Genomic DNA, 14340 nt, shown 5'->3' with positions numbered 1-14340 from the left:
CTTCTTAATATCTTCGGCTTCTGTTAGGTCCATACCATTTGTGTCCTTTATTGAGCCCATTTTTGCATGAAATGTTCCCTTGGTATCTCAGATTTTCTTGAAGAGATCTCTAGTCTTTCCCATTCTGTTGAATGGAGTAGCCATCATAGTCAACAAAAGAGTCCAAAATTCAGTACTTGGATGCAATCTCAAAAACAACAGAATGATCTCTGTTCGTTTCCAAGGCAAACCATTCAATATCACGGTAATCCAAGCCTATGCCCCAACCAGTAACACTGAAGAAGCCGAAGTTGAATAGTTCTATGAAGACCTACTAGACCTTTAGACCTTTTAGAACTAACACCCAAAAAAGAAGTCCTTCTCATTATAGGGGACTGGAATGCAAAAGTAGGAAGTCAAGAAACACCTGGAATAACAGGCAAATTTGGCCTTGGAGTACAGAATGAAGCAGGGCAAAGGCTAATAGAGTTTTGCCAAGAGAACGCACTGGTCATAGCAAACACCCTCTTCCAACAACACAAGAGATGACTCTACACATGGACATCACCAGATGGCCAACACCGAAATCAGATTGATTATATTCTTTGCAGCCAAAGATGGAGGAGCTCTATACAGTCAACAAGAACAAGACCGGGAGCTGACTGTGGCTCAGATCATGAACTCCTTATTGCCAAGGTCCAAAGCCCCCTGATATTTCTACTAAACCATAGTCTTCTTTTATAGGTTAAGTAAAGTTAAGCAAACCAAGCTTATTTCTCCAAATCTGTCTCCAGATGTCTGTTCTGTAGAGGAACTATATTTTCTCAGGCAAAACCCATTGTATGAAAATACTGAACATAAAACAGAGGTTGGCAAACTCTTTTATAAAGGGCAAAACAGTAAATGTTTTAGGTTTTGTGAAGCTTACCATCTCTTATCCTAACTACTCAATCTGCTGCTATACTGTGAAGGCTGCCTTATTGCAGATGATATGTAAACAAACAAGTGTGACTATATTCCAGTGAAACTTAAGGACACTGAAGTTTGAATTTCATATAATTTTCACTTGTCATGGTATTTATTTCTTTCCATGCCTCTCAACTATTAAAAAAGCTTTTCTTAACTCCTGGACTGTACAAAAACAGGATGAAGGATTTGGTTTGGTGTGCAGGCCATAGTTTGTAGAGTAAGTCCCCTATATATGAACAAGTTCTGTTCTGAGAGTGAATTCATGAGTCCAACTTGTTCTAAGTCCAACCAAGTTAGCCTAGGTACCTAAGTAACACTATCGGCTATAAAGTACTGTACTGTAATAGATTTATAATATTTCTCACACAAATAATACATAAAAACAATAAATAAAGAAAACATTTTTAATCTTCCAGTAAAAAGTGAAAGTGAAATTCCCTCAGTCGTGTCTGACTCTTTGTGACCCCAAGGACTATATAGTCCATGGAATTCTCCAGGCCAGAACACTGGAGTGGGTAGCCTTTCCCTTCTCCAGCGGATCTTCCCAACCCAAGAATCAAACCGGGGTCTCCTGCATTGCAGGCGATTCTTTACGAACTTAGATATCAGGGAAGCCACGATCTTGTGGTGTGGTACCTTGGAAAGTACAGTGATACAGTAAACAGCTGGCATACAGGTGCTGGCATCCAGTGAACAGGAAAGAGGAGTTACTGACTGGAGGAGGGAGAGGAGGTGGGAGAGGGTAGAGCTGGAGGATCATCAGCAACAGGAGACACAGGGCCAGCTGCTGTGAAGATTCTATTCTACTGCACTCTAAGCAGTGCTGTACACTGAAGCACAACCACTTGTAGGGGAGTTGTGCACATGACAATGTACACCAGACGCGGGAACTAACTTATGTGATTGGACATGTGAACCAATGTTCACACCTTTGAAGTTTGCAACTTGAAGGTTTGTAAGTAGGGAACTTACTACACACACACACACACACACACACACACACACACACACACACACATTGCTTGATGGTACTCTGATCATTAAATTTCTTGAATCCAGAGGATCTTTCTCATGCTGAATTTCACTTTTAATGCAACACACAGTGCCAAAATAGCAGTGTTTCAGAATATGTAGAGGAGATACAGAACATGATAGCAACAGTAGGAAACAAATGACAAGCAACAAGAATAAAAATGAGATATGATGAACTTCTAGAATACAGTTGGTTATACACAGGTAATGTATTTATCAACTTGTTGAAACAATTCCAGGTTTCTGTGTTTAATTTAAAACAGTCTCAAATAGGATTTTTACAGAACTAATTTTTAGAGCAATCATTCGATCAAAGATTGAATAGAGACTCTTGTTAAATGAATATAAGAGAAAAAGGCCTTTAATGGGATTCAATTATATTGCTGTTTGGATAGTAACTTTGGAGTAGACTTCATGGTTAAAGAAAAAAAAAGAGAAAAAAAAAAAGGAATGAGTTTTACAAAGGATTGAGTGACAAGGGTTGTCTCTGGTTGGGAAACCATTTCTCATATTTCATGTTCAAAGAATTGAATTAATGAAAATAACATCTAGCATTTGTGTAATATTTCATTATTTACAAAAGAGCTTCCCCATATGGCATCTTATTTAATTCATGTACTGATAAATGCTTTGTTGAAGTAGGTGTTTCACTAGCTTAATAATGGAAACTGAGGTTTGTAAAATTTAAGCGATTTTCAAGTTCACTTAAGAACTTGTGTTTAGAACTGGAACTCAAATATTTTCTGATTCTTAGCTGACTGTCCTTTGGAATGTTGCTAGTATTGCATGAAAAAGAAAGTTCTATAACCAAATTATCTGAAAAATGCTGAGATAAACTAGTGTCTGCTTTAGGACTCCCCAGAACCTTTCATTAACTAACATCAAATGCAAATTCCCAAAAGGAGAATATAGGAGGTGGTGTTTCCCAAATTTATTTGGTTCTAGAATCCTTTCTAGAAACAGTGATCAAGCCCCTGTGCTTCATGTGGCCCTGAATAAGAATTAAGATTGGGCAAATTACCTAAACCTCTCTACATCCCTGTGTCCTTATCTCTAAATGGGGGGATAATGATAGCTTTTCCACAGGGTGGTTGTGAGAGTTCAAAGAGTTGATGCACTTGGAGCAGTGTCTGCTATATGTAATTGCTTAATTACAAGTAATTGCTGAATTACACATGATTGTTTGATAGCCACATATACATCTGGCACACACATCGGCAAATCCAATCTCTTTTCAAAGATGAAGAGCAATTCAGGGAAGTGAAATGATTCTCTCAAGGTCACGAGGCCAGCAAGAGAGAGTTGGAATACAGACAAGTCTTCTAAACCCAAGGGCACAGTTTTATTTATCAAAACAAGAAAAATGAAACCATATATCCATTTTGATATTCAGGTCCGAATGAAAACTGGAAGATCATGGTCCTTACCTAGATTTTTTTAAAAAGAGATAAAATAAACATCTGAATATTTGGCGAGAGAGGGATGTCTGGCTGGTATTTTTGCTCACTTTCTGTCTGAGGGATGCAGTTTCCTCTTTGATGAGATTGATTTGTAACTCCCTGCACTGCTAAACCACTGATCTCAATTTAACTATACAACTTGGGAGAACTGGAGCTGTGCCATTTTCCCAGAAAATGATTAAGACCAACTCTAAGAATATTGTGAACTTTATCAGGAAAATCAATTCCTCTAACAAGGAAGTGAATCACTATTGATTTTTTTTCCACTCTAATTGGACTCTGAGCCCCGATAGCTTTTCATAAGTGGTGGCAGCTTGCTTTCAGCAAAATGCGTTTTTCACTCAGCAGTGGAGCATAGCATGCTCTCCAACACCTGTGACATTCTTTTTCTTTCTCTAATTTGTATTCCAACTTGAAGGTGAACATGGAAGCTTTCAGACACCTGCTATTCACAGCAACATGATGTTCATGAGACTTTTGTTGCCCTAAATGGACAATTTCTGTGTTCCTGTAATGTAGATACATGGGGGTGGTGGAAAGGGCTTGGTACAGAGCAGATGATGCACAATGAGAAAATGGCTAAGATGTAACTAAGGTGACTGGTGAAGCAGCAAGCCATACACTCCCAATCCAAGATGCCTACATGAATGTGCCCCATAATTTACAATATTTGAATTATGTGAAGTACTAAAAGGAAAGTTTCCAAATTATTTTTATCAGGTAGATACACATTTTTTAAAACTCTGCCAAAGATAGCACAATAGAAAAAAAACCTACAAAATTTAGTTATAAACATCCATGCAAATGTCTTAAAGTACAAGTATATTCCAGTGTACTTGCTGTGCCTGATGCTTAGGAGATGTAGTAATGGACAAGTTGCAGTGCCTGTCCTCAAGTAGTCTAAATTTAGACTGGGGTTTCAAACCAGAAAAATGATTTTACTACACAATCATGTAAGATAAGGAAAATCGCAAATGACCCATATATTGCTAGGAAGGCTCAAAGGAAAGCACTTGGTAATACTTGGTTTGGGCATATGAATAACAATTTGGAAGAGCTGCTCTTTGAGTTGAGCGGTGAAGAAAATCATGGCTAAAGGTCTCAGTTCTTCCCTTGTTCTGCCAAGTTCAAATCCCAAGTCTGGGACTTCATTATTTTATGCTGCTTAACTGATGCATCTTTAGATGTGGGCGCATCTCTAGAATCTGGGTACCTTGAATAATACAGGGACATAGTAGGTTATTCTTGTTGGAACAGATCACTTTCCTCAGATAACTGTAATAGATAGCAAACATGACCACAATTCTTTGTAGCCTCTCCCATTAAGAAGTGGAATCTGAGACTTCCCTGGCTGTCCAGTGGCTAAGACTCTGTGTTCCCAATGCAGGGGGCCCTGGTTCAATCCCTGGTCAGGAAACTAGATTTCACATGCCACAACTAATACCTGGAGCATCACAAAAAATTTTTTTAAAAAGTAAATATTATAAAAGAAGCAAAATCTGCTTCCTTCTTCCTTGAATCTGGGTTGGCTTTTCCATTGACTTTGATTAGCAATGTGATGAAAATGGCAGTGTACCTGTTTCATGCCTGGTCTTCAAGAGGTCTTATATTTCCACTTACTGTTCTTTTCTTCTTTTTGTGTGTTCTGTTTTTTTAATAAGATTACAGAGCTGGAAAGGGCCTTGCAGATCTCATCCTCACTCTTTTTAAAAAATTTTATGCTGGAGTATAGTTGATTTTCAATGTGGTGTTTGTGTCAGGCGTCCTGCAGCTTGATTCAATTATACATAGACATATATCTGTCCTTTTTTTTTTTTTTTTACTCTTTTCCCGTATAGTTTATAACAGAGTGTTGAGTAGAAGTCCCTGTGCTATACAGTAGATCCTTGACTCTATTTTTATATAAAAATATGGAACACTTCCCGAATTTGCATGTCATCCTTACGCAGGAGTCATGCTAATTTTCCCGTATGGTTCCAACTTTAGTATATGCACTGCCGAAGCAAGCACTCGTCCTCATTCTTTTAAACTCCTGAGAATCTTCTAAATTATAACCGATGCTCTTATGACAAGTTCACATACACACTTCCCAGCCATAATTTGGTGCAGGCTCTTTTAAATTTTTGGAACTGTCCAGCATTCCCTTTCATTGAGGAGAAATTCACTGATTTTTAAAAGATTTATATGTTATTGAGGTACATAAGTTTCATGTGTACAATATTATATTTCTACCTCCATATATTTTAGTTTGCTCATCACCTAAAATTTAGTTTCCATACATCACCACACAGTTGATACCCTTTACTTATTTTGCCCTACCTCATCTGGTAACCACCACTCTGTTCTCTGTATCTATATGTCTGTTTTGGTGTTTATTGTTCATTAATTTTCTTCTTTTTTTTTAATATTCCACACATGCATGGTCATATGGTATTTGTCTTTTTCTGACTCATTTCACTTAGCAAGGTGACCTCAAGGTGCATCTACATTGCCACAAATGACAAGGCTCATCTTTTTTGGTGGCTGTCTACTCACTGTTGATGGAGCCACATGAACAGGCCTGGACCTTACTGCTGGAGGATGAGGCTGGGTAGAGAGGGAACTCAGTCACTCAGTTGTCCCAGCCCAAACCCAGACCCGTCAGCCTCACAAGTCAAGCCTGGCTGCTGTCAAGAAATTTCCAAAGATTTTCCACATTTTTGTTCATGAGTACTGACTGCATATAAAAGCTACTGTGTGTTCTCTGAAATGTTCTAGCTGTGTGTGAGACACTAAGTTGATGGGCTTAAGTGAGCAGTTCTCATTAAGACTGTGAGGCAATCTCATTCACCATTGCAACAAAAAGAATAAAATACCTAGGGATAAACCTACCTAAAGAGACAAAAGACCTGTATGAAGAAAACTATAAGACACTGATGAAAGAAATCAAAGCTGACACAAATAGATGGAGAGATATAACATGACTATGAGTCATGTTATAATAAGTCAGAAAAAGACAAATACCATATGACCCATGCATATGTGGAATATGTGAAAATGACTATACTACCCAAAGTAATCTACTGATTCAATGCAAACTACCAATGGCATTTATCACAGAACTAGAACAAAGAATTTCACAATTTGTATGGAAGCAAAAAAGACCCCAAATAGCCAAAGCAATCTTGAAAAAGATTGCTTTGAGAAAGAAGAGTGGAGCTGGAGGAATAAACCTTCCTGACTTCAGACTATGCTACAAAGCTACAGTCATTAACACAGTATGGTACTGGCACAAAAACAGAAATATAGACCAATGGAACAAGATAGAAAGCCCAGAGTAAACCCGTGCACCTTATTTTTGACAAAGGAGGCATGAATATACAATGGAGAAAAGACAAGCTCTTCAATACATGGTGCCAGGAAAACTGGACAGCTACATGTAAAAGAATGAAACTAGAACACTTTCTAGTGCTATACACAAAAATAAACTCAAAATGGATTGAAGATTTAAATGTAAGGCCAGAAATTATAAAGGTCTTAGAGGAAAACATACGCAGTACTCTTTAACATACATCACAGCAAGATCCTCTTTGACCCACATCCTAAAGTAATGGAAATAAAAACAAAAGTAAACAAATGAGACTTAATTAAACTTAAAAGATTTTGCACAACAAAGGAAGCAATAGACAATATTAAAAGACAACCCTCAGAATGGGAGAGAATAATTGCAAGTGAAACAACTGACAAAGGATTAATCTCCAAAATATATAAGCAGCTCATGTAGCTCAATACCAGAAAAACAGACAACCCAATCAAAAAATGGGTGGAAGACCTAAAAGACATTTATTTGAAGAAGACATACAGATGGCTAATAAACACATGAAAAGATGCTCAATATCACTCATTATTAGAGAAATGCAAATAAAAACTACAATGAAGTATCACCTCACACAGGTCAGAATGGCCATCATCAAAAAATCTACAAACAATAAATGCTGGAGAGGATGTAGAGAAAAGGGAATCCTCTTGCACTGTTCGGAATGTAAATTGATATAGCCACTATGGAGAACAGTATGGAGATTCCTTAAAAAACTAGGTGTAGAAATACCATATGACCCAACGATCCTACTCCTGGGACATATCCTGAGAAAACCATTGAATGTACCCCCAAAATGTTCATTGCAGCACTTTTTACAATAGCTAGGACATGGAAGCAACCTAGATGTCCATCAACAGATGAATAGATACAGAAATTTTGGTACATGTATACAATGGAATATTACTCAGCTACAAAAAAGAATGCATTTGAGTCAGTCCTAATGAGGTGGGTGAACCTAGAGCCTATTGAACAGAGTGAAGTCAGTCAGAACGAGAAAGACAAATATATATTAGTGCATGTGTGTGGAATCTAGAAAGATGGTGCTGATGAGCCTATTTGCGGGGCAAGAACAGAGGCCAGACACAGAGAAGAGATTTGTGGGCACAGTAGGGGAAGGAGAGGGTGGGATGAATTGGGAGAGCAGCATGGAAACATATATATTACCGTGTGTAACACAGCCAGTGGGAGTCTGCTGTGAGACACAGGCAGCTCAGCCCAGTGCTCTGTGTCAACCTAGACGGTGGGGTGGGTGGGAGAAGGGAGGGAGGTTCAGGAGGAAGGGGACATATGCATACCTGTGGCTGATTCATGTGGAGGTATGGCAGAAACCAGCATAATACTGTAAAGCAATTATTCTCCAATATTAAATTTTTAAAAAATCATAAAAAAAGATATGTGAGGCATGTGAAAGCTATTTCCTGACTTCAAACGGAAGTCAGAAAATCTGGTTACTGTACTAATGAACTACAGGGATTCAAGCAAGACATTTGGCCCAAAGGGCTTTGGTTCCCTGATCATGAAATGAGGGAGCAGAATTGGGTCTCCAGGATTCTAGACTTCCTGCCATGCTGACTCACTTTCCGGGTCCTCTGGGCACTAGGGTTAGTAGCAATTCTCTGCTATAAAAGAAAATGATTTCCATCTTCAAGCTTATATTATTTTATTTAGCTTTAACTATGCTAGTTACTCATATACCAGTGATCCATTAGTATTTAGAAAATAGAGTGTTCAGATATGGAAAAAAATAATATTCCCACAATTCAGCTGTAAATTATGTGAACACTGTTAATAGTCCATCCTTATTTCTAATCACCTGCCAATGCGTGAGTCATAATAGACTTGGGTTCAATACCCTGGTTGGGAAGATCCCCTGGAAGAGGGCACGGCAACCCATTCTCGTATTCCTGCCTGGAGAACCCCATGGACAGAACAGCCTGGTAGGCTATGGTCCAAATGGTCGCAAAGAGTTGGACATGACTAAAGCGACTTAGCACAGCACAGCACACATGTATTAAAAAATAAATTTGTAAAGTACGTATCCCCCTACCAATTGGTTTTTCAGTATCTTAGCACAGGGAGAGATTAAAGGGCTGCACTGTGTTCCATAGACAAACGCCGTGTCTATGGTTCCACAACCAAGTTATGCTGATTTTCACTCTTATCAACAATGTTGTGACAAACAAGGCTGAATTCCCCAAATCTGAGGAATAAATATTTGAAAAGCAGAGGACCAGGCAGAGCTTTGGTGACGATCTAGTGCAAATGGTGAAAAGTAAGTCTATATTTTGATATGTGTCATTGTGACATCATATATTAGCCACAGGTTCCTAAATTTGTGTCTGAAGCGAAACACTGAAAAATTCTACAGACGATGAAACTGTGTAGACCCCCTGCCGAATCTGATTAAACTGAGGGTCTCCAGGGCAACCCTCAGATGCACAGCGAGCAAAAGCTTGCAAAGATAGCATTTCTTTAGTATACTTGTTTATTGACCTAATTAGAAAAGTGTCAGAGAACAAACCACTTTTAAAACCTTGTCCCCATTAGCTATAGATGATGAGAGGTCCCCAGACTCAAAAACACATTCTGAGATCAATGAAATGAGCATCCAGAGAAATAACCTCCTGCTTCATTTCCAGACAGGCAGCAGGGTTTCATTTTAGTCACAAAGAAGATTTAGGAGCCTGACAGAAATGATGGCAGTGGGAACTGCCCCTGAACACAAACCAGAAAATCTGAACATCTACAGATTGAGTGGCACATTGCTCCACAGATGGTCACAAGTGGTCTCCCATCATACCCTGCAGACCTTTACTTTCTAATAATTTTTCTTCATGCCAAAGAAATTTTGTGTAGCTCACATATATCTGGCCAGGTACATTTTTCAATACTTCAAGTCAAATCTACCTTAAAATACACACACTCATGTCTCCTCTGTCTCTCTTACTAGAGTGTATGGCCACTGACTGCACCTGGCACACAGGAGTGATAAGAATTGTTACTGGTTACTATGTGCCGGACATCAAGCTGAATGGGTTGCATATACGGCAGGTTAATTAGACTACTTTCTTCCTTCTGGAGTTTCTGTCCTTTGTTGGTTATCAGTAGGCAAGCAGCATCTGTGTTTCTCTGTCACAGGGATCTTCACAGAACAGGAAGCAGATGTTGTAGGCATCATTGGTTCTTCCTATTGGTTAGGACTGGAGCGCTTGTGCTTGGTATTCTGGATAGTGAGGGAAGAGAGTGGTGGGTGGAAAAAGGAGGGCAGGGAGTTAGATTGCCCTTCCCCAGCTCAAACCATTACAGATAAGTTAGAGGGCCAAGTAAGCCAGAATGTGGGATATTTAATTTTTAAACCACAAAAGTCTCTGGCAAAGTTGGATGGCTGGTCACCCTAGATGAGATGACAGTCCTTCAGAGAAGGCAAAGCCTTCAGTTGGAGAGCTTGTGATATTCACCTGGAGACAGAGGGAGACTCCACATACAGATGCTCCTACATTTGCCAAAAAATCTTTTGCTCTAAGTGCAACCCAGATATGACAAGGAAAGATCTCTGGACTCAAAATTTCACCCTGTGGAGACACATTCATCTCCCTTCATTCTGGTGTCTGGAACCCCTGTGTTCTCTTGTTTCATCAAGTTACTCTGTTCCTGCTGCCTAGGAATTGCCCTGAGTCATTGATGTGTGTGTATATAAGCCTCATTAAGTTGCAAGATCCTTGATGACGTCTTGAATGCACCCTTGCTTTCTCTCTCCCTTTCACATAAACTCTCAGGGATAGCGATTGACCAGCTACCCAGCAGCATCGTCATTATCTGGGAAGGCATCCCAGCACCCTTGTCTCCAAGGAGCATGCCCTGGGTTCTTCACTCTTCTGTTCTTGCAGCTTTTTCCGGAGGGTGGAGTAAATTTTATTTTGTCTTCCTCAGTCTTTCAAGTGCCTTGTTAGCCATCTTTGTATCACCAGTTCATTACACAGTACCAGCCACAGGAGCTCAATAAATGTTTGGTGACATGAAGACATCAGAGAAGGCGCTAACCCTGGTTTCTGCTGAACTCCCTGTTGTCACAGATTCTAGGATGTCTTCAGGCCCAGACTCCTTGTCATCTCTGGATGGCTGGAAAGAGACTGGAAAATAAAGTGAAAATAAACTTTCACACTTTAAAAGTGAAAGTCAATTGAATGGAGAGCTTTCATCTGGATAGCACTCCACCCCCTTCTCTGGAGGTGTATACTTAAACAGAAAAGACAAGATCTGGAGGGAAGAAGGCAGGAGATGAAACTGGCTTGATTACTTCTATCAACAGTACAGTTTGGGCCATCATACTAAGGACTCTCCAAATTTTGTTCCAAAATTCAGACAAGATCTTCACCCTCACTCACCAGACCAGCTGCCTTCAAATTTGGTTCCCAAGAAGGTGGCTCCAGGTCTCACTCCCTTGATTCAATCAGAACCACTCTATTTTTTTTCCTGTTGTTATGTTTTACAGACTTAAATCAGTTTTATTGATGTTCCAAGTAACATCAATAACATCAAGTAACATCCAAGTAACATGTTTGAAATCTATTCTAAAGATGAAAGCCTCCACGCTGGACCATGACTGTGTTGTCCCTGGGAGTGGAAGTAGCTTCTGGTCACCATCTGTGCCAGCATGGAGCCTGTCCTGAGGAAGCCCCATGGCCCCCATCCCAGGAGTGCAAGGGCAGGCCCGGGCACGTGAAGCTATGGGAGAAGTCAGACAAATGGAAAGACATAGGATTTGCACAAATTCCTTACAAACACTGTCCACGTGTCTCAAAATGTTTAATAAAGCAGAGCAGCACTGTCCTCAGTCAGACAGAGAGAGTTCTTCATAAACAAGGCTTCCGCTTGTAAATGCATTTCCTCCTCATGAATTACCAGTGAGATAGGCTTCCCATAGGGAAGCTCTTGGGATCTAAAAGGGCTCAACATTTGTGTCAGGACGGCTCTCCCTCTAATAACATGCAGTTGTTTGAAGAAAATGGGCCGAGACTCACTCACCTGAATCCGGTAACAACTCCCTACAAATGTACTAGCACTGCAGCCCTCTCTTCCCTTTCCTGAAATTCTCTCTCAACTCAAACAGATCAACAGTGCACATGTGTAGTAATTTAGGGATAAGAAAGTAAAAATATGTAATCAAATGCCCATATGGACACCCTCCTGTTAGTGCCCTGGCAGGGTGAGCTGCTCCTGTCTCCAACTGCCCGTGGCTGTGGAGAAGTTCACGGAAGCCTGCCTTTGGAAGCATCACCTCCGTGGGCCTGAAGCCCAGGATCCTGTGTGGGGCTCTGGGCCACTGCTGGTTTGTAGGACCAGCATTGGGAAGAAGAGCTGGACAGAAAGCAGGTGGAGGGCTAGGAGAAACAGGGCCCATTAGGTCCTCTGCCCTGACTGATGACCACACGTGACAACTTCGACCTTCTCAGAGTGGTATCCTCAGCTCTGGACAATTGCATATGTGTGTCAGGAGGTCAGGAGAGAAATCTGCACTTAAAAGTAGATGACTGTGGCTCAGATCATGAACTCCTTATTGCCAAATTCAGACTTAAATTGAAGAAAGTAGGGAAAACAACTAGACTATTCAGGTATGACCTAAATCAAATCCCTTATGATTATACAGTGGAAGTGAGAAATAGATTTAAGGGACTAGATCTGATAGAGTGCCTGAAGACCTATGGATGGAGGTTTGTGACATTGTACAGGAGACAGGGATCAAGACCATCCCCAGGAAAAAGAAATGCAAAAAAGCAAAATGGCTATATGAGGAGGCCTTACAAATAGCTGTGAAAAGAAGGGAAGTGAAAAGTAAAGGAAAAAAGGAAAGATATACCCATTTGAATGCAGAGTTCCAAAGAATGGCAAGGAGAGATAAGAAAGGCTTCCTCAGTGTTCAGTGCAAAGAAATAGAGGAAACTAACAGAATGGGAAAGACTAGAGATCTCTTCAAGAAAATCTGAGATACCAAGGGAACATTTCATTCAAAGATGGGCACAACAAAAGACAGAAATGGGATGGACCTTACAGAAGCAGAAGATATTAAGAAGAGGTGGCAAGAATACACAGAAGAACTGTACAAAAAAGATCTTCATGACCCAGATAATACACCATGGTGTGATCACTCACCTAGAGCCACACACCCTGGAATGTGAAGTCAAGTGGGCCTTAGGAAGCACCACTATGAACAAAGCTAGTGGAGGTGATGGAATTCCAGTTGAGCTATTTCAAATCCTAAAAGATGATGCTGTGAAAGTGCTGCACTCAATATACCAGCAAATCTGGAAAACTCAGCAGTGGCCACAGGACTGGAAAAGGTCAGTTCCCATTCCAATCCCAAAGAAAGGCAGTGCCAAAGAATGCTCAAACTACCGCACAATTGCATTCATCTCACATGCTAGCAAAGTAATGCTCAAAATTCTCCAGGCCAGGCTTCAGCAATATATGAACTGTGAACTTCCAGATGTTCAAGTTGGATTTAGAAAAGGCAGAGGAACCAGAGATCAAATTGTCAACATCCACTGGATCATCGAAAAAGCAAGAGAGTTCCAGAACAACATCTATTTCTGCTTTATTGACTACACCAAAGCCTTTGACTGTGTGGATCACAATAAACTGTGGAAAATTCTGAAGGAGATAGGAATACCAGACCACCTGACCTGCCTCTTGAGAAACCTTTATGCAGGGAAGGAAGCAACAGTTAGAACTGGACATAGAACAACAGACTGGTTCCAAATAGGAAAAGGAGTACGTCAAGGCTGTATATTGTCACCCTGCTTATTTAACTTATATGCAGAGTACATCATGAGAAACCCTGGGCTGGAAGAAGCACAAGCTGGAATCAAGATTGCTGGGAGAAATATCAATAACCTCAGATATGCAGATGACACCACCCTTATGGCAGAAAGTGAAGAACTAAAGAGCCTCTTGATGAAAGTGAAAGAGGAGAGTGAAAAAGTTGGCTTAAAGCTTAACATTCAGAAAACTAAGATCATAGCATCTGGTCCCATCACTTCATGGCAAATAGATGTGGAAACAGTGGCTGACTATTTTTTTGGGCTCCAAAATCACTGCAGATGGTGACTGTAAGCCATGAAATTAAAAGATGCTTCCTCCTTGGAAGGAAAGTTATGACCAACTTAGACAGCATATTAAAAAGCAGAGACATTACTTTGCCAACAAAGATCCGTCTAGTCAAGGCTATGGTTTTTACAGTAGTCATGTATGGATGTGAGAGTTGGATTATAACGAAAACTGAGCACCGAAGAATTGATGCTTTTGAACTGTGGTGTTGGAGAAGACTCTTGAGAGTCCCTTGGACTGCAAGGAGATCCAACGAGTCCATCCTAAAGGACATCAGTCGTGGGTGTTCATTGGAGGGGCTGATGTTGAAGCTGTAACTCCAATACTTTGGCTACCTGATGCAAAGAGCTGACTCATTTGACAAGACCATGCTGGGAAAGATTGAGGGGCAGGAGGAGAAGGGGATAATAGAGGATGAGATGGTTGGATGGCATCATC

General features: G+C 40.3%; 1 non-coding gene across 1 annotated transcript; it reads right to left on the bottom strand.

The window, feature by feature from the left end:
• Nucleotides 1-5344: 5344 nt before the first annotated feature.
• On the bottom strand, nucleotides 5345-5448 carry LOC133046307 (U6 spliceosomal RNA). Its single transcript, XR_009690448.1, has one exon. It is a non-coding gene; the product is annotated as a U6 spliceosomal RNA (small nuclear RNA).
• Between the last annotated feature and the right edge of the window lie 8892 nt (nucleotides 5449-14340).

The sequence above is a fragment of the Dama dama genome, chromosome 24 (assembly GCF_033118175.1).
Source record: "Dama dama isolate Ldn47 chromosome 24, ASM3311817v1, whole genome shotgun sequence".
NCBI lineage: Eukaryota > Metazoa > Chordata > Mammalia > Artiodactyla > Cervidae > Dama > Dama dama.
The sequence above is the reverse complement of the archived record's forward strand: the minus strand, read 5'-3'. Positions and strand labels throughout refer to the sequence as shown.